The 20,693-nt window shown below is 40.2% G+C and overlaps 1 long non-coding RNA gene across 1 annotated transcript in view; it reads right to left on the bottom strand.

The window, feature by feature from the left end:
• Positions 1–20,693, bottom strand: part of LOC142058938 (uncharacterized) — a 196,614-nt gene that overhangs the window by 106,773 nt on the left and 69,148 nt on the right. The window lies entirely within an intron of this gene.

Here is a 20,693-nt window from a genome sequence, read left to right on the forward strand (position 1 = left end):
GAAAAGGATTTCCTTTTGCATTAATTTACATCAGAATTTCAACTGTGGTTGAATTCTAAAGGAAATAAAGGAATGTCTCAGAAAATAGACTGCTTTAAAAAAAGCTAAAATTGTCAAAAATACTTTTGAAGCTTCCTCTACAAAAACAAAGGCAGTGGAAACACAGCTTCGTGTATATTAGTGTGTAGCACATCCAGGACACGAAAGTGCTCTTGAATGTTTGGATCATAACAGGCTGGGAATAGACAGGCCATTCCCTCCCTTTAGTGATCCTATGGAAAGACTAATATCTAAAATATCTCAGGGTACTGGGTGCAGGTACCCAGGTGCTGGCAGGGCTGGCCTCTGTGCGGGGCAGCCGGGGCTGCCCCATGCTGGACACAGCAGGTTCCAGCCGGCTCCAAGCCACCCACCCCAGGGCACGGCTGAGCCCTGCAGCCATGCTGGTGGCACCTCTGGGAAAAAACCTCTTAAGAAAGGGCAAAACACCGCACAGCAGTGTGAGGAGTGAGTAAAATCAGTGAAACAGCCCTGCAGACACCAAGGTTATGGACTGACGGCAACCCACATTTTCCCAGTACCCTGCCCTGCTCGGGGTGGGGCGGGGGGGTGGGCAGAGGGGTTGGGAACAAAGCAGTGAAACTGAGCCTGGAAAAGGGTAGGGAGGGGACACGTGTTGTTTTAATTTTTTAATTTGTTTCTCACTACCCAAATCTATTTTAATTGCCAATAAATCAAACTAATTTTCCTCAAGCCTGTTTTGGCCGTGACGGTAACTGGTAAGCAATCTCCCTGTCTTTATGTCCACCCATGGTTTCTTTATCTAAATTTCGCCCCCTCTCCTGTGAGCCAGGGGAGTGAGTGAGCAGCTGGGTGGTCATCTGGCTGCTGGCAAAGGCATTATAACTCACCACACTCAGGCTGGAGGAACCAAAGAACACCTCCTGCTGCCACATCCCAGCTTCCATCCTACCACACCACAGGTATGTCCTACCCTGCTAATGAAGGCTGAGGTAACAGCAAGCAGCATAAGCCATTTCTATCGCCGGACACCTCTTAGGGAAAAAAACTGCACTTTATTATCAAGAAACAGCTGCTTTTTAGTTCTGCACCATGAGTACTACTGATGAGATAAACTTTTTGAAACCACACGGAGATCAGTACAGCAGGAGGTTAAGATTCAATGCTTGTTTTAACAAAGTTAGTTGGATACAGAAGAACTATTGCAATATAAAAGAAGCAGCTTTTACTACAAATAACTATATTTTGAAATTCTATAAAGCACCAAATGGGAAAGGTGAAGTCTTCTACTTGCAAATCTGTAAGCTAAACAGACAAAAGGGTATAATTTAATTTGGGTCTACATAGTAGTAAATTAAAAATAAAAATCCTTCAAAAACCTTTCTAACCCACAATCCTTTTGAGTTAGTTTACATACCTTGGGGGAGTTCTAAGCTTTAACAGCAGAAAGCACACCCAAATTGATTGAAACATGAACAGAAACTGTACAAGGTCAGCAAGGCAAGATGGAAGGGAGATGCCTCTTAATTACTGGGAAAGAAAATGTATTTCTTACAGAGAGGTTCAGTTTATATCTAGCTTATTTTATCCCAGTCCTTTCACCCTTCTTCACCTGAAACCATGTATTTATTTTCCTTTTTCAGTTTGCGTAATCCAATTTCCTTTTGAAACATTTTCTATTTATTGCTGATACAATTATTTGAACACAAATGCTCCACTTCAATAGCCCGTCTACTAGTTTCCAAGTCTACTTGTCAACTTCATGGTACGTGACCTCACATTTTTGAAGCAACTACTTTTAAACCACAGAGAGGTATCAATCTATAGTGTTCCTTCAGTATATTTTATCCCACTGTGAGATGCCCTCTTCGCCTCAATTTATCTATGCTGTCTAATATACTACAGCCTGTAGCTAGGTCTGTCTAATCTGTCTTCATAACTCATATCCTCACAGTCCTAAGCATTTATACCGTTCTTCACTGCAGCCTCTTCAATCTTGACAGCAGGTTTTGCAATATGGGAAAGGAATTGCTCACAGAATTTAGAAGCTGGGTGAACCTCAAATTATATGATTATAGGCTTTATCATAAACTAGAGACTCATTGGAAAGAGTTCGATTGACTCCTCTTGTTACATATTCTTACAGAATTTAATTAAGATAAAACTATTAGCATTCAGTTGATAGTATCTTTTGATCATTTTAAAGGAAAGTAAGGAACTTAAAATTACTGCGGACAAGAATTTCTTCAGTAAGCACCATCAACTTTTCAAGTGGATTTGAGTCTGTGCGGCATAAAATTGGGAATTTGCACCAAAAGTCTTGCAAAATATACATGCATTCAATGTCAGTATGAAACTTTTAGAAAGTGGGTTCCTTTAGATTTCCAAGGATAGTAACGTCAGTTTTCCCACACAACTATAACCATTGCAGTATTTCATACAAGCATACGCTTGTAAGGACAGACCTGGAAAAGTTCATTTTTTGTTTGTGGCGATTAAACAGCACTGAAAGACACACTTTGCATCTGAATGGGCAGCAAATCACTGAACTGGTATTGATATGGCATTCGTCATGTGGGGTCATCCAGGAAGGCAAAATCCCAGAGCCAGGGGCTGACTGCTCTAAAGGAATCCAATACCACATGCTCTGAAGTCATTAGAAGAAACATCTGCTCTGCCAGATCGGTCTTGGAAGATTTCTGGAGACTGGGAAGTCTGAGCTGGTTATCTTGCATTCTGCAACTGGTAGCTCATTTGCAGACAGATGTGACAGAATCACATCTCATAACTGTCTGGGCTAGAAACATATAGAACCAGATGAAGAATTATAATTTTTATTTTAAATACTTTCCAGGTAATATTGTTTGTCCTGTGTAGTTTTTCCACTTTGTACTGAAACTGGGGTCAGCCATAATCCACCACAACCCAACTCTACAGCTGTTCTGTTCAGTGAAGGCCTGAGAGTGCTTATGCTTGCACAAGACAAGTCTCTGTCAACTGGAATTTTCCTAACATTCTTGCAGTGACTTGAACAGATGCTTTTCCCTAGGAGGTGAAGGGACATGTGGCAGACATTTCTTCCATTTAATTCCAAATGTGCCATCCGTACATTGTCTCTGACAACATGCAAAAGGTGACAGACACTGAAACACTCAAATAGCAGACTGCAACATTTTTTCTGCATATTTTTCCAATCATAAAGTGCATTCAGGATCAAGAACCACCATGTTTCACCTCTGTTGAATAGGTAACCTTTTCACATACTCTGGGCCATGCTGATTGACTACGATAAACCCATCCATCTGCAAGGATCCTACACTTCCCTAAGTCTTCTAACAAAACCTAAATTTTGGGTAGTGGTAGGCTTTAGCTGCCACATCATCACAGGTGGCATCAGAAGGTCTAACATGACTTTATGAAATACCTTCCCAACTTGGCACTTAGTGTTATCAGTCTGATTTAAAAAATCTTTGTTTTTTTAATGTGATATGATTATCCTGTGCTCACTGCCTCACCACCACTGATTTCTTTAATCATTTTATGAACTTATGACTTAATGTTCAGAACATCCTAAGCCTGTGCTGCAGCTCGTTAGCACAATGTCCTCCCTTCTTGGCAGCAGCACTGACCAGATGAACCAAGACCTAAGCCACAAATACTTAAGCACTGTATCTGCTTTAGGCATTTTATCTTTTATAGAGCTTCAAGTCTGATACGACTTTGCAAAACAAATTTGCTGACCACAAGTGCTCCAAAGGAAGCATTTATGAAGACTGTAGAGCAAAGATGCTCCTTTCTTTGCTCTGCAGCCATCAGGAATAATAGTCTACCCCAAGCAGTGGTGTAGTTTTTGTTGTTCTGCAAACATCCTCTCTAAACTAGTCCTCCAATAATTTCTCCATTGGGATGCATCCACATGATTCTGAGCAAGTTATTAGCATACAAGAAAAGGTGGTTTACAGTAGCCACAACCCAGGTCCTTATCTGTAAGACGTAATCCTCCTACTGCAAATAAGAAGGACTCCAAAACCCTTCTTGCCTTCTGTCATATCACAGGCTTAGGTAATTCACCTGGGTCAGATCTCCATATTTCAAAAATCTTTTTGGCAAAGGTTTCTCCAGAGCTATAAGTCCGAACTGCATCCCTGAAAGCCAAATGTATGTGGTTATTCAGTCTGGACATCTCAGTCCTATGACCACACCAAAACCAGACCCTCCCATCCTTACATTTTTCTCACCTAATAATTGCTTCTACTCCAGTAGAAAAAACTCCAGCACCATCCCCTTGCAGTACTTGTAGCCACTGTAATACTTTCAGCCATTTTGTACAAACTGTTACACTCACACACACAGAGGCAAAAAAGTGCACAATCACCTTTCAAAGATTTGTGTGCAAGAAAATAATTCAGAATGCCAAATCAAATCAGAAGACCCAAAACTGCATTTCCCAAATATTCCAAAAAATATTTTGGGGTAAAAAATCTGTTGTCATCCTCCTTTAGCACTTTGAAGCCCGTTCCACTGAGATAGAAAAAAGACTAGGAATTTCTACAAAACGCAGTAACTGCAAAGCAAGTTTATAAAAGCACATTATTTAACTAAAATATTTCTAATATTTAATCATATTTCATCACCACTGAAGTTGTTATTTAGAGGAAGTCCCAGAAGAATGGGATCTGAACTGATTCCTTGACTGGGTTCCTAGAAAAGGTGAAAGCATAACCAGAAAGAGTTTAGTTATTGGAGGAAAATCAGAAATGGAAAGAAATTGAGTGAGGAAGATTTTGAACCTTGGTTGCATGGATGAAACTGATGTTTCCTGAGGCATCACTGGACAGCCCGATATATCACAGAAATCTTACATCTATTTCAGACAGTGGGCTATTATTCCTACAGAACAGAATGCTGTCTTGTCTGTGCTTCGTAGACTTGTGGATGTCAGTTTCAGTGACAGTGAAATTGCATGTAATCTCTTCTGATTACACCAAAATTGTTAGGATTTGCAAAGAACATATTTAAATTCATACATCCAAAAAGTAAATCAAGCTTATAATTCAGGCACCATAACTTTCGTAGATCTGACATCAGACCATTCTGACTGAGAGGTTTAGGGAGGCTATTTTCGGATACATCAATAAAAGACAGTTTCCCAAGGAACTGTGATATTTATGTGGAGGAAGAAAATCAGTGCTGCCTGCATAGATAGGTATGTTCATAGATAGGTGTTTACCTGCAAATGTGACATTTTCTGCTCTACATTTTGAAATAAAGATTGTTCCCTTATGCTAATGTTATTCACCAGTGTCAGATTTCTATAGCCATGATGTACTGTATGAAAGTACAAGGACCCCTGTGGTGCCCCTTAGGGACCGTATGCATTTCAGTCACACTTTGCTGAACTACACCTGTACAGCACAGCGATAATTTCCCAATAGTTCAGAAAGAGACCTAAACAGATATCTACCATAATCATGGAAAGGGAAGTAGATCCCAAAGAGATTACAGTGGCAAATTTACTACTTGTATTTTTAAGAGAATTCTATTTTTCAATGCTGAATTGTCACCTGAGAAAATGAAGAACTGCCTTGCTACATGATACCTTCTTGTGTAGGGTCTGCTTCTACAATCCTTCAGATTGACTTCAGAGGTGATTCAACAGGAATTCCAGACCTGAATGGTTGAACAATCCAAACAATCCCTTGGTTTTTTTTAATTCAGTACTATTTAATAAAACATTAATTTAATGAAATGTCTTGGGAGGTGCAAAATCAAATAGCAACCAGAATACCTCTAATTCCCTCTTTGCTGATCCACAGTGTTAAATGAAACGAGAGGACTGCTTTTGTTTCCAATACTACTACAGCACAACAGCTGTTGCTTCGCTTGGTTTTACACAGGTTTTGAACACCTGGTAAGGCAGTTTTTTCAAATAAAAATTCAGATCTAGCTTTGCAGTGATGGGAGGTGAAGGGGCTTTTAGGTTTCAAATAGAAATAGAAAGTCTCCTGGAATACGATGAGATTCATATTCCTAGTTGCCCAGGAGAGTAATGTTAAATTTATGCCTTCTCGTCTTCAGGACATCCTTTTAAATTCCTGCCCTTTAATCAAAAGTTAAGGGCAGTGGCAGTAAGTAAAAGCAACTAATATCCAGCTAGAGAGAATCAAACAAACAGGACCAGAAATCAATTTGCAGAATCTTGGCTGACAGCAAAATAACTGTAGATGTCTCCCAAGGTTTCTGGTTTAAACTCTATGTCAATGTATCACACACAAAATCCTGCAGAAACTGACTTCCCCAGTCTCCCTGTCCTCCCCAGAGCACTAGGGCCCAAAACCCACAAGCAATAACACGGTTGTCTTCACATTCAAAAGGCCTCACATGTTAGTCTATATTAATTGGAGTCTGTACCCATGGGAGTGGAACAGCCCCCTTTCTTCCCTTCTGGACATGAACCGGGTTTCAGCTGCAGGGCTGAACCGTGCGTAGGGCTACAGGAGCAGAGGAGATGAGGGCCATGCACTCAGGCTCTGTCCTGCTGTCTCCTTCTCCATGATACCCAGCCAGAAGCAAGTGAGGACTAGAGTGGAAGCAAGGCATGAGAGACGAGTACCGTCACAGATTTGAGTCGCTCCTCCTCGGCTCAGCGAGACAGGAGAGCAATAGTTTGGCAATATATTTCCACTGTGTTTGCCCTCCCCTACTTCCCCAGTCAGAGCAATAATGATGCCAGAGACCACTGAACAGTACACAGAGTAAGTTCATTTTGATCCTTTCTGGCTGTGAAGAATTTTGCTGTATCAGCATGCATTTGCCTGTTGCTGGTTCAGTCACATCAATGACACAAACCTTTAAAAGAGAAATTCCATGTTCTCTATTACCTTCTGCACCATCCTTTTCAGTATCATGCTCAAACTTGAAGCCTGAGATTTTCTACATAATCAATTAATTTGTTAGCAAGACCTTAATCACTGCACATGATTAAGATCTGGGTTTAGGTTTCACTCACTAGCAGAGCAGCAGGAGAAAGCCTCGTCATACCAGTGCGCCACTTAGAATCCACGGCCTGGATCATCTTCTCATCCTAGAATAATACAGATCTGAGTGCTCTTCATCACAAAAGAAAGAAGCAAATAAATGAATTAAACAAATCTACCAGCTTCTTAACCTTTAATGCAGTTTAAGCATCACCTACTTTGTAAGTTACTGTATGGCTTCTTTGATCTTTAATGTATAAATCTTAAAAACTTACATATTGTTATTTTAAATTCTTTATTCTTTCAGAGGTTTTTTTGCTGTCTTTCTTTCTGCAACCCCTTTTTCCTTTCCGACATAATCTTTTAAACAGTCTTGCAATTTTTTTTCTCATACTTACTGTGAATTTATATTATCTAGGACAAAGACCCACAAACATACTTCCCTTTGAAATCAGTGGGCAGCAGGCCCTTAAATCCCTTTATGACTGTGGCCCCCAAGGCTTAGAGGCTCCACCTACAAACTGGGTCCTGAACACACTTATTATTTTAAGTGACAGTCTTGTTCCCAGAGCTTATCATCTGAATAGATAAGACAGCAGGAGGATAGGGTAAGGTTTATTCCCATTAGCAGATGGGAATAGAGACATAGAGAGCTTCATTATCAAAGGTGATCCAAAAAGCCTGTGTCAGGAGCACAAGTCAAGGTCATTTCTTCAGAGCCAACACCTAAGCAATGTCCAACCTTCTTATATTTTTCTCCTTAGCTGCAGTAATTCCTACTCTGTAGCTCAAGTTTCGTTTATGTAAATAGGCACACTGAAGCAAGTCATATTGATTATATGAATCAAGTTACAACCACTTCTAGGCTGGACCAATGCATGCAAATATGGAGCAAGGAGAGGGGCACCAGTCCTTCTCTGGGACATAGCCTCTTTCCTTGTAGTGGGCCACATAAGGTCAGCAGGACAAACATCCATTACACATGAGAACACGACTCTTAATGCTCATGGTTGCAGCTGTTCATTACAGTCCACATGTCCAGCAGATGTTTATGAGCTCCATCAAACTGTTTCACAAGCCCTGTGTGAAGGAGTTACAAGTTGGCATCTTCCGCCTTAATGGCTGCTAAGGTCCTAAAAGAACCTCCTAGCATAACAGTTTCAAGCTGAAACGGGAGTTATTTCTGGAAGCTTTTGCCACTTCTTGGTTCCTTTTTACTGCCTTGCTTTGCGCAGAAGGCTTTGCAAGTGCCATTATCCCACATTTGGACAGAGAGATTCAATGGGAAGGAGCTGAGATCCAGAAAGTTCTTTAATTTTTTTTAGTGAACTGTAATGACTACTATGTCTACTATGATTTACAACCACCTTTTTTTTTTGTTAGACAGGCTGTGAAAAGATGTCACCTGGCTATTCTTGTGGCAGTAGAACTACCTGGGATATAGTTACATATAGCAACTCTTCTATCAACGGATATTCTTTTTTTGAGAGAAGGATATTTTATACCAATTTATAGTATAGTTTTGCCACTGAGTCTGAATTGGAGGCATTGCAGTTACAGTGTATTAGTATTCTTACACTAGTGTATGCATGACAAATAATTCTGGAAGCATTAATTCCTTCTAAACAATCAGGTAGGAACCTTGATTCTTCAGCAAACCAGCAAACTTCCAATGACAGAACAGTGCAACCAGCATATTTATGTAAGGAATACTTCCTCCCAGAAGATGTAAAATGTGGTTTTGACCAGACAAGAGTGTTATTGTTCTGCAATATGCACAGAATCTTATTAACCTGACTGAGAAGATAAAAGCAAAGGTGATGCAATGGTTAATTAATTTTAATAGAAAGTCTATATATACTTTTTCTTTTAAAAATGAAGGAAAAGGGAAAGATTTTTTTTCCACTATTAGCCAAAGACAATTAGAGGAGTACTTCCAAGACCAGATAGATTTTTCTTAATTGAGTGTCACATTTTGGGCTGTTGATAGACCTTTACTTCACTATTTCTCTTTTGCCCTAGATGCAGTGAATCAGCTTATGACTGATTCAAGTGAAACAACAAACATCAGAAACCTCACTACTACGCAATCATTTTGTCCTCTGTACCGAGAGCACAACCTGCGTTCCTATGTCAGCAGTTTCACCAGACACCATTCAAAATATCCTGTTAACACAGAGGCATTTCGTCTTTCTCTTCTGTGTTTTTTCTGCTCTTCCTTAAACAGTATTTGTCTGATCTTGGTTAAACAAGACTATCCTACTAAAGGTAAGACAAGTCAAAGCCCACATACATTGACATGACTCAGTCTAAGAGTATATACTGAACACAACGAGAACAAAGAGGGGGAGTAATTGTTATTACTGAGAGATAACACATTATAAAATCTGTCCTACGGGGAGCTTAGTATCAGCACATCATTGTTTGGGAAGAGAGGACAAGAAAACCACCTTTCAGGTCATAATTGCAAGAAAAGAAGACCCTGCACTCAGTCCATCAATAAATATGTGGTCCTAAAACACATTGAATATTGCTTTATTTTCAGCCTCAGTTCATATTTTGTCACTTTGAGCTGATGTGAGCACTTTAGTCCTTTTGCATTTACTTGTAGTTCAATTTGGTGCTGACGTAAACCTCTCACCTTCCTTTGCCCCTTCATATTGCACTCATCTCCTTTTTTTCTTCTCATGCCATATCCTTAAGAGCTTATGATTCATAGGTTGTTTCTCCTACAACCGCCTAAGCAACTCTCTTCCTAGGAAATATTTACACAACCTGACTGAACATGGGAACAATCCTGGCGACACTTCTCCCAGTGTCTCCTATTCATTACTGGGGATAATGGTCTAATTTCACTTCCATTAAAAAACAAATATCACCTATAAGCAACCAATTTCAGACGGCAAAAATTGTAATATATTCAGGTTCACTTACAGAAAAGTATGTACCTGTAGCACAGCAGTTAATCAAATGAGGATTTACAGTAATTTAAGCAATGTTTTATAGCAGAAATTTAATTTGCATTTGTTACAATACTTAATCAGTTCTCAGGAATGCTCACTTCATCCCAGCCTTCTGTATATTCAGGTTGATGAGCTGCAACCTGAAATAAATAGTATTTGTTGATCAGAAAAAGAAAGCCCAACAACAGAGAAGCCTTGCCTTGAAAACCATTCATGCCCTGCCAGGAGGTGTTACATCCTCTGTATTAAAAACAAACATAACACCAAGTTGCTAGAGCAGTAAGAGAACGGAAATGTTCCAATTGCAGTGAGATGTTAGGCAGGCCAAGGTAACCAATACTCAAAACAACACTCTCAAAAAGTCATTCAAGCAGCCCTCAGGTTTAGTTTGTATTTAACAACAGTATTAAATAAAGTTTCCTGGAGAGTAAACAAAAAGTTTCAAGACTTTAGAACTAAATCAAGAAGCTGCCTGTTTATTACCAGAGCTCTGAGAACTGAAGCAAGTGCTCTTAGATCTGTAGTGGACTGGTCGTGCTACACGTTTCGGGGCAGGGCAGGGCAGGTTTTGAACCTGCTAGGAGAAAGGAGGGCTGGAGAAGGGGCTGGTGATCTCTTTCTGAAGGACAATAATAAAGGGAGCCCAGAGCAGTAATGTGTGGCCGTATTACTCCTACACTGCTGTCACACAGCTATCATGTAATAATTAAATGAACAATATGCGCCAAACAGGTTAAATCAAGACCTCCTGTTTTTCTGTAATGAGGTGATCATTTCTTATTTCTCATCACAAACAGAAAGAAAACACAAAGAGGTAAAGCCACATCAGATGTTTTCCCTCAAACTCTCTCGAGGAGACATACAGAGGGAAAATGGTCATCTGAAGCAGGTAAGACCTAAACCAAGACAGACTTTTGGAGAGGGGTAGATAATCACCCACTAGCAATGCTGAGCATTCCTTCAGAGATGAAAAGTGAAAAGCCACCCACTCCTGCCTCAGGCCTGCATTTACCACAAATATCACAATAATACAAAGCAATGACGGAAAATGCTAACTGAAAAAAGAATAAACAAGGACAACTAATGCTCTACTGAGGCCTGAAATGAGACTGCAGAGTGATTGGAGAGATCACTGTTGCAGCCCCTGTCAGGAAAAGGCCTTCTGTGGTCAGGCACTTTTCTCAGCAAGGTGAAAATAGCCTTCAGACAAAAAAAGAACCATCTCTGAAAACCTGAGTTTTCATTAGAGAGGCAGGAGATCTAATATTAATGTCAGTAAGCAATAAAAACCAGATGGAACTGAGCACTTTCCCCTTGAGTAGGGGTGGAGAGATGGTCCAGGAAAGCCCCTGAGGGGCACAATGGGACCATCATTGCATCAGCTTCCCAGAGAGAAGTGAATATGCTGGGTGTTTCACCCCAGTTCCCCACACTGGGAGGCAGCAACTAGGTAACCCTCCCTAGAGTTACGACACACCCTAGTATCAAAAAGGGCACAGTATCAGCACCGGCTCTGGCTCTTGAGGAATATTGATGCTGTTCTGTAGCTGTAAGCTGACAGCCCCATCAAAGGATTCGCAAAGGCATTTTAGCATCTGCATCATCCATTGATCTTAGCCGGACTTTTGGCTAAAGAACCAAGAAAACGAGGCCAGGGGATGGTTTGTGAATGACATAGATATACCTCCAAATGAAGGAGACAGATGTCTTGTCCAGTCTAATGACTGTTACCTTGTAAAATTTCCTTTTACAATGCACTCTGTCTTTACTGGTAGCAAAGGCTCTGAGGGTTTTTCTGTTAATTTCTCTTATTTGTTTGTTTTGGGGTGTGTTAAATTACAATTTCATAGTTCAGTAAGAAGTCATTTTGCTACATATCATTCCAGGTGAAGGACTGGTACAAAAATTAAACTGACCAAAAAAAAAAAAAAAAAAAGTGCTACTTAAAGATACCTTCTTGAAATAATGAAGTTGAGATGCTACTGCAGTTACCAGTTGACAGATGTGTAGCTCTGAAGAAGAGCTAATTAATACAGTCAAATAGCTGTACCTCCTGTTCCTTATTATATCCAGTTGTGGACAACACTTCTAGGAATATCTCATTTCCTTTGCCATCCTAGCTGAAGGGGGAAAATGAGCTTTGATTTAAGATCTTATTTCCCAACAGCTACTTCACAAACTAGCTACTATACTTAATCAACAATGAGGCTATAAATACGCAAACCTTGTTATTTCAATGTTTCACTTGATAAAACATAAGAGGCCACTAGTGGACAGCTAGAATAAGAATGAAGGATTACTGCAGTAGTTCCTGGATGACCTGATATAATGCAAACTTGATGATAGAGTTGAAACTGGGGGGAGGGCAATATTTCACTCTGCCAGGTTTCAGTGACATAGACCGCATCAGGGCGATTATCCATGATGGAAACGTAGGTATGTTGCAATTTATTAGGTAAAGACAGGCTGTTTAATAAGGAAACAAATGAAATGATAGATTGAAACAGCAGGGTCCACCGGTTCTGACTTGGGGGACTATCCCAGAAAAGAATGGCTGATAGACTTTTATGAAAGATGCGACACCACTTTTCCTCAGCCAAGTGTGACGTATTCCAATCCAAAGGGGCCTTTTGCACCTGCAATATTAATGAGAGCCATCTGAAAACAGCAGATGAGAGCTGGCTGCACATGAATGAAAATATTATGATAAATATGCCACTTACAGGTAAGATATATAGATAAAATGTAACTTCGGGAGTAGGTAACAGAAGTATTCACAGGTAACAATCCATTTTCTAAAGGAAATGAAGATGGATGTCCAGAACATCTCTTCAACATGCTAAGGCATCAACACTCAGCACCGTTGCTATAGCAGAAGAGAGGGTGACAACAAAATAAAAAGAGACAAAAAGATCAGTGAAAATTATCCGCCTCCTCCCATACATGCCTTTATTACAGGATTTGCTTCAGAATGTGGCTGCCCCTCTGTATATATTCACATGAATTGAGGAAACAGGGTTTCAAGGGACAGAGCAAATAATCAGGCTCTATGAAAAGAACTTGTACAGCCTTAAATTTGTTTTAGCTAGAATGAGCTGGAATTTCTTCTGTAAAAAAAGGCAACTGCTTAAAGAGCTCCACCTTTAACAGGAAAACATCAGGTTCAATGAAGTGTTTTTTCCCCAAATAACACATTCTTTTCTTGTGAACCTAAAGGAAGGGAGAAAAAGATTTCACAGTAGCCAGTTGCACAGGAACGTGATTCAGAATAGGGACTAGAACCCAGATCTCTCCAAATGCTCCCAAGTGTGCTCACCACTGAGTTACAGGGAGCTCTATTCTAATCCATGCTGGGAAGAAATACATTCTGAACTATTTAAAAAATTCAGGCTGTTTCGAGGTACAGGAGTGCTATCATCTAGCAAACCCTACTCTCCAGTCTCAGAGACACAGTAAAAAGATCAAAGCTATTCCAAAATCCACCATTGGCTGTTTAGCATCACATCATATATTTGCAACACTTGCATGGACATTCTCTAGAAAATCAGCAGTAAGCCCTTTGGAAATCAATTCTTTTATCTTTGTACCACAAATAGTACAACACATTTCAATCCCTGTTTGGTGTACAAAAATCCTTCCCTGTTGGGATTTAAAAGAGAAATTAATCCCAAAACAGTGATTCCAGTACAATTCACAACCATCCCATAAACTCCCCAGCACTGTTTCAGGCGTAATTGACAATGCAGTTACATTGTTGGTGATAAAAAAAGGGCTCTTCTCCAGTATCTCTTCAGTGTCTTACGACTGAAGTGTAGCAGGTGTTTGCTGAAGAAAATAAAACTACCCAGTAAATCCTCTGTAACATTTTGGGGTGGGGAAAGAGATAATATTTTCAAATAGCTGCTACTGTGGAGCTGTTTCCATGACCCATCTGGGAAAAAAAAGGCCATAGCTAAACTGGGTAAGACGACTTCACTTAAGTTTCCCTGCAATAAAGATGAAATCATCGCTGGGGAACAACACACCAAATTTTAAACTCAAGTGCATGAAAAGGATGTTTTGAGGGGCGCATATATATTTTTTTTTTCATGCCGATCAACAAGTCAGCACTCCCTCATCAGAGTTCATCATTGTAAATGCAAAGTTATTTAAACCCCAGAATTCACAAGAAGTCACAGGAAATTTTGCTTCTTTACCATTACATTTTTAACAGGTTGGCAGTGTGGCAGAGCCTCGATGCTGAATTGCAAACATCACATTTAAAAATTCCTGCCTGTGCAGCACAGAAGCACGATGCAGAGAAGCTGGGCAGGGGCTGCTATGCAGTGATCTGGTATCTGGGCCAATACCTAGTTCATCTGCAGACTTTTGCGTCTATTAAGAATAATAAATATTTAAAAGCTCCACCATCAGCTCCAATGAGAAAGAACACAGAGATCTGATGTTCTGATTTGGCTTCTTATATAGCCAATCTTGTATAACACCATGGCAGTTGCTGCTAACAGCACTGATATTACCAGTTGTTGAATTAGCAGATAATGTTCTTTCTGATGATCATTACCAGAAGATGCATAACACTGCATGGGTACTCCTACTGAGCATAAGGCTAAAATGCTGGCTTTAATGGATGCAGTAGTATTGTCTTCAGTGGGATCAGGATATCCTTAAATAATTAGTTTTTTAATTTAGCCATTAAGAGTCCTGCAAACACATGTCCTACTGAACCTGCCCTTAACACATTCAATATAAAAAGCCTTCATATTTGTTGTGCTTCTTCTGGTGCTTAAAACAGAAGCAAAAAAGGGACCCTTTATCCAAGCTTGGCCACACCTAATTTAATTTTGCTTGCATCCTGCGGAGACCATCCCACACCCTTGCAGACAGGATGCAGTTAACTATTAGCATCTGCCAGAGTGAATCAGCAGGATCTGTACAACTTCTCACTGCAGATTTCCAAGCACTGCAAATCAAGGAAGGCAAGAGAAAAATCCCTGGTTATATCCCTGATTTATACAAAGAGTAAGTGCCTAACAAGAAGCTGGGTCAGTCTTTCCGAAAAAAAACCCCAGGGTAATTAGCATATGCCAGCAATCGCAAAAGTATACTGCATCCTTCCAATACATCACAGGGGCACTAGCAAAGCCCAGTAACAATGGTGAAGAACTAGACAAGCAACATTTCAAAACTCTTAGGTTATATGGTTGCTTTTTCCCCTCAAGTACATAAATGCCATTATTAATAATTTAATTGTGTTATGCATAAAGGAATTGATTTTTAGTTAAGAATAAACATGTCTCTTATTAAACCTTTGGAAGGGATTTGTTGTTGTTGTTGTTGTTTAGTTGGTTTGTGTGTGTGTGTTTTTCCAGTGGAATTTTTATAAGCACAGAACTAGAGATGACTCAGAATTTTTACGAAGAGAATTGGGATAAATATTTGCGATAAGACAGAAGGGACAACAAGTTTATTGCAGAGTCCCACAGTTTTATAAAAAATGCTAATGCTGGAGCTTGTGAAACTCTGGACGTTGTATTAGCAGGCAGAGGCTGGGAATACTAATCACAGAAAACTTGCAGTAAATCTGAGAGAGAAACAACAGGGTCAGGGGCTGAAAATTGCTGGCAGATAAGCTTTGTGCCAGAAATATTTTAAAGATGGCAAAAAAAATGTGGCCAAATCACCATGAAATCATGGAAGAGGGCATCACACTCTTCCCTGAGAAATCAGGTCTCATTTGGGCATGAATCTCCTCTTTTCCAAGCTGTAAATTACACAAGTACAGTATCACTCATGCAAAACATGTGGCTCCAACCACTAGCAACAGCTGCCAAGTCCTTCATGGAATTACTTCCTATCCTGTTCATACAGCAAAAGGTGGCAACATATGCCTTTAATCAATAAAAAGGAGAAGCTGTCACACATACCTGAGCTTTTTCCTAAGATCTACTTTTAAAAGTATCCCCACTACGCCATTGAAAAACCGTTGCAGAATACAAAGAGGCAAGGAAACAACATGAAGGTTATAGTGCATCTGAGCAGTTTGAAAATAGAAATGCTGTGGCAATTACACTTACAATGAAAACCATGGCAATTAAATCACTTTGGTGAACACAAATTAATTATTACCATTTTCTTCACAGAGTTGCTAAATTGAAAACAAATGAGAAAAGTTTAGGTTTGTAATCAACAGAGGAAAAGAAAGGATGTAAACTGTATTAGCTTTAAATCACTTCTGTTGTTAGACAGATGAGTTACGCACGAGTACAAGATACCTGAACAAATAATTTGCATAATTCCCAAAAGAAGCATGTGAAATCATGACAACTCAAGAAGAGTGTATGACTTTTTTACATCATTTCAAAGTAATGGGCAGGAAAACAGGAACTGCAGGCTTTACTTTTTGAGCCCTGGGGAAAAATACAATGTCAGGATGAGAACTGCTGGATGATTTCATAATTAAAGCTGAAGCCCAGAAGTCTTCACTATGAAGATGCATAATTTTTTGAAAGGACCAATAAGTTGTTACTCCAGCTGACACCCTCACTGATAGAAACTTGCACTTCAGTCTCCAATTCCCAAACTTCAGATTCCAATCCTCCATTCCCAATGTGTCTCCTAAATTCATCAGACTTACTGTGAGACAGCTTCTTGCTACATAGCTACTATGCCTACTTTTAAATGTCCTCTGCAGTGAACTGGATTTCTTTGCTCTCTCTCCTTGCAAGACAGATTATGATGAAGTGGCAGAAAAGAGTCTTGTAGTTTTCTTCTGAACTCTTCCCAGCTAGCCGACATACTTGTTAAAGTATGTGGAAAACAAAATTGCACAGAGTATTCTGGCGTTACTTTCATTAATGCCAAAACAGCGATAGCATTGCTGTATTTTCATTCAATACGGAGCCCGCTGAAATTTGCTAGGATCTCATTTATCATTTCTGGCACCACCCTGTAAAAGGGAGCTCAGCTGGAGGTCACGGTCACTCTGCCTCCCAAGACCCTGAGCGATTGCTCCCGAGTCGCCCAGCCACACTGGTCAAGTGAGCACTGCTCACTGGTGGGTGTCCCCACCATCTGGCTGTGGTTCACACACCATTTTGGGGAGCCCAGCTTCTCCTGTGATGACCCTGGTACTTCTAAATAACTCTTCTGCCTTTGCTTATCTCTTCATTAACATCTTGATCTCTGAAACTTTGTCAGCAATTACTTTGTTCAACACTGATAAAAATTAAAAAAAAAAAAATTGCAGACAAGAATGTAGTCTTCCTTACGCTCCTGCCTTCATCTCCCACCCTCTCTAAAGACAAGCATAGCCATTTCCAACTAAGCATCAGAACTTGCTCATTGAAACACCTTAATTATTACATTTTAATTCATTTAACATACGCGATATTGATTTCACTTGGCAGTAATTATTTTTCTAATCAGTATGTTGTTCTGCCAAAAGTCAGATGTTTTACTGGAGTCTGTGACAACAGTGTTGCCTTTATCAAACAGATTGGTAATTTAATTAAAACTGATATCAAAGAAATAAATTAACTGTTTGTTATAAAACCATGTTGAATAGCATTCATTAGAATGAAGGGATTACAGTTTACACTGATTGTTATCAGTCTTTTCATGATTTGTGGAGAACTGATAAAAAGCTAACCAATTTCAAGCTACCTAGCACAGCTTGTTAATTTATAAATATACAGGTAGAACATTAGCTTTTATTGTGTCCCCCATATCATCTGTAACACTCACAGAGTTGCTGAACTCTTATGTTTTGGAGAGCTCTTCAGCCGGTTCTTTCAGCACTCCTGGCTGCATTGCAAAATTGCAGTGTTCAGTCTGAGCAGCGGCTGCTTACCAACAATGTTGCTTACATACACCGCCACATTTCCAGGCCCTTGCTCTTCCCTCTGGGTACTGACACTTGAATTTGTGCTTTTGCTGACTATGTGAAGGAATGCAAGAACAATACAACACTTCTGTTCTTATGAGGGAAACAAAACACAACCCATTTCAAAATTTTCAGATGTAACTAAACTATCAAAATTCAAATTAGTAAACATTTTCTTTCCCTTCTTGACAGCACTTGGAGAGCTGTGAGTAGTTTTGAAAAGAAAAGGAAAAAAAAACAACAACAAAGAAACCCAAACCCCACAGCAAACACAGAAGGAGAGAGCAAGTAGCACAGGAGGAGATGGGATGGTAATGAAGAGCAGCTGTGCAGCCCTCTGGGAAATCCCCCTGATTGGATTGGCATGGCTATTGACCTCCCAGTCAGGGATGAAGCACATGGCAAGGCAGTGCATCCTCTGGGAAACAGAAACCTTTGCTGTGCTGCCAGCCTGAACCTTTCTGATCGCTCTCTCTTAGTCCTCTACAGCAGCTATATACAGCTCCATATTTCACCCACATGGAGGAGTGTGGCACTTGTCTAAAAAATTTCCAAGAATGACGACATGCACATACACTCTCCTCTGAGCATAAAAACCACAGCAATGGTTAAATGCAGTAAGTATGCTTCCTCTGATCTTGGGATTATGGATCCCAGCCAAGAAGTGGAATTCCCATCAGCACTGATGAAAGATGCACGTTTTACAGCGTGAGCAGGACATGAGGTGAGGGGACGCCAAATAAATCATTATACTCACCAGCAAGGGTCAAGGAAACCAAAAATCTAGTAAGAAACAAGCAAACAAATGATTTGAGTATCTTTACTAAATCAATAGACATTTAGGCTTATAGTATGTCGTTATACTCTACCATTTTAAGGACCTTGACTGATTACCATCTCTCCAGATTGAGAGAGAATACTAACACCTGAGAATGGTAACACAACTTTTAGAAGAAGGTTCCAAAGTACTTTAAATAAAATATTTAGAGATAATGCTCCAAATCTAAAGTCTAAAACTGAATCATGGTAGACAGGCATTACAAAGTACCCATCACTGTGCTCTATGTGCACATCTTTTCTAAAACTCATGTCGAAGTAATACATGAGTTTTAGCCAGCGAGAGCTAGCCATAGCTTTCGATGTGCAAACAGAAACACATAGACCATTTTGCTAGAAGGACATGGCTAGTCTAAGATGTTTCAGAGCAGAAACTAGCAGCATATGCCACACAGATATTGCATGCTTTCATCAGATTGCCACCTTGAAAATGATAGGACCATGCAGCTCCAATATCCAGACTATTCTGACACCTTTATCCAGATTAAAGCAGAGTATTGCCTTTGCCAGACCTCAAGGTAGCAAGAAAACAGCTATCCATGTCCAAAACATTTGGATGCAGGCACCGACTCTCTCTCAGTCAGATGAGAGTTATTACTGATCACCCCATTTCTTCCAAGGTCCAGCAACAGAAATGTGTTCCTTATATCCCCAAGGTTTTGAGACGCTTTAACAATCATACGGCAAATAAATGGTTTTAGCTGAGGGGCCAGTCCCAGTTGCTACCAAGTAATGACTCAGACTGCCGTGGAAAAACAAGAGAAAGAGGGTTTTCTTCACGTCCTCGTAATCAGAGACTATTTCAAAACTTCACATTGTAGTCAGTCATGCACATAACAAGACCTTTACCACTGTCACATGTGTGGCTTCACCTACATACCATGCGTTGTCAAAACAGCACAGTGAGGCTGAAGGTATCAACAAGGAAGCTGGAGGATAAATCTGTTGAGAGATGGAGATAAAAATGTCTTCATCCATTACTGAGAACCTAATTCTGCCATGTGATCGGTGTCCCCCTCAGCATTCACTGAAAACAAACAGGCTTCACTTGCTTTCAAAAGGATCACCTGAATAGGCTTTGTGTCCCAAAACAAGTTATTTCCTCTGCTGGAAGTAGGAAAAGGGCTGACCAGCACATCACTCTTTACCCAGCTCCAGCCTCTGAATGAATTTTGTATGGCTACCTGCATGAGCACCCAGCGGAGTCCTGCGCCTGTCACACTGGCCATGAAATCCTGAGATAAACAAAGCAAGGTCAAACTTTTCCTGTTTGACTGAAGTCACCTTTTCACAAGAATCAGTCTTGTCACATTTTTTCTGTGTTTCTCCCTTGCAATGATGCTGTATTTCATCTATTACAAGGAAAAATAACCCAACCTGTAGGCTGCATCAGAATTACAACTGAATGGCAACCTGTCAACTGGAGATACGTGTGTGTACGCTCAACGAGCCCTTCTCCTCCCAGTCAGCCGGCACTGAGGAGAGCACTGTCCCCAGGAATGGCAACTTGTTTTATATCACACACAATCTCTGTGACCAAAACTGAGGCAGGAGTGGCTCAAGAGCTCGCAGGTGGGTTTTGGATCAATGTCACAACGCCATGCCAAAGCAAGAGCAGCACTGCAAGGAGGTGAGAGAGAAGGTAGAAATGTAAATCTGCAGTCAAGACCAGCAGGGACAGGTGAGATTCCAGTTAGTTATTCCAACCCATGGGTGACCGCATCTGCAAATGAAAGAGATTATGAAAAGCCTACTGAAGCTCTGTAAAGGCACCATTATAAGAGAAGAATAATAAAAAATAGTCTTATCTGTGCCCTTCCTGCCTTCCCCAATATCATCCTTCCAGCTTTCATGTTAGAGAAAGGTGTTTCTCTCTCATTATTCCCAACACCTAAACACTGGGCTAAATTCACGTGCACCTATGTACAGACTAGTGCCTATATTATTAATCCAGATTGGAACCTGCAATTATCAACATTACTGCTGCTTTTGAATAGTGTGAATAATTCGCTC

Source organism: Phalacrocorax aristotelis, chromosome 1, assembly GCF_949628215.1.
Source record: "Phalacrocorax aristotelis chromosome 1, bGulAri2.1, whole genome shotgun sequence".
In the NCBI taxonomy this organism is placed as follows: Eukaryota; Metazoa; Chordata; class Aves; order Suliformes; family Phalacrocoracidae; genus Phalacrocorax; species Phalacrocorax aristotelis.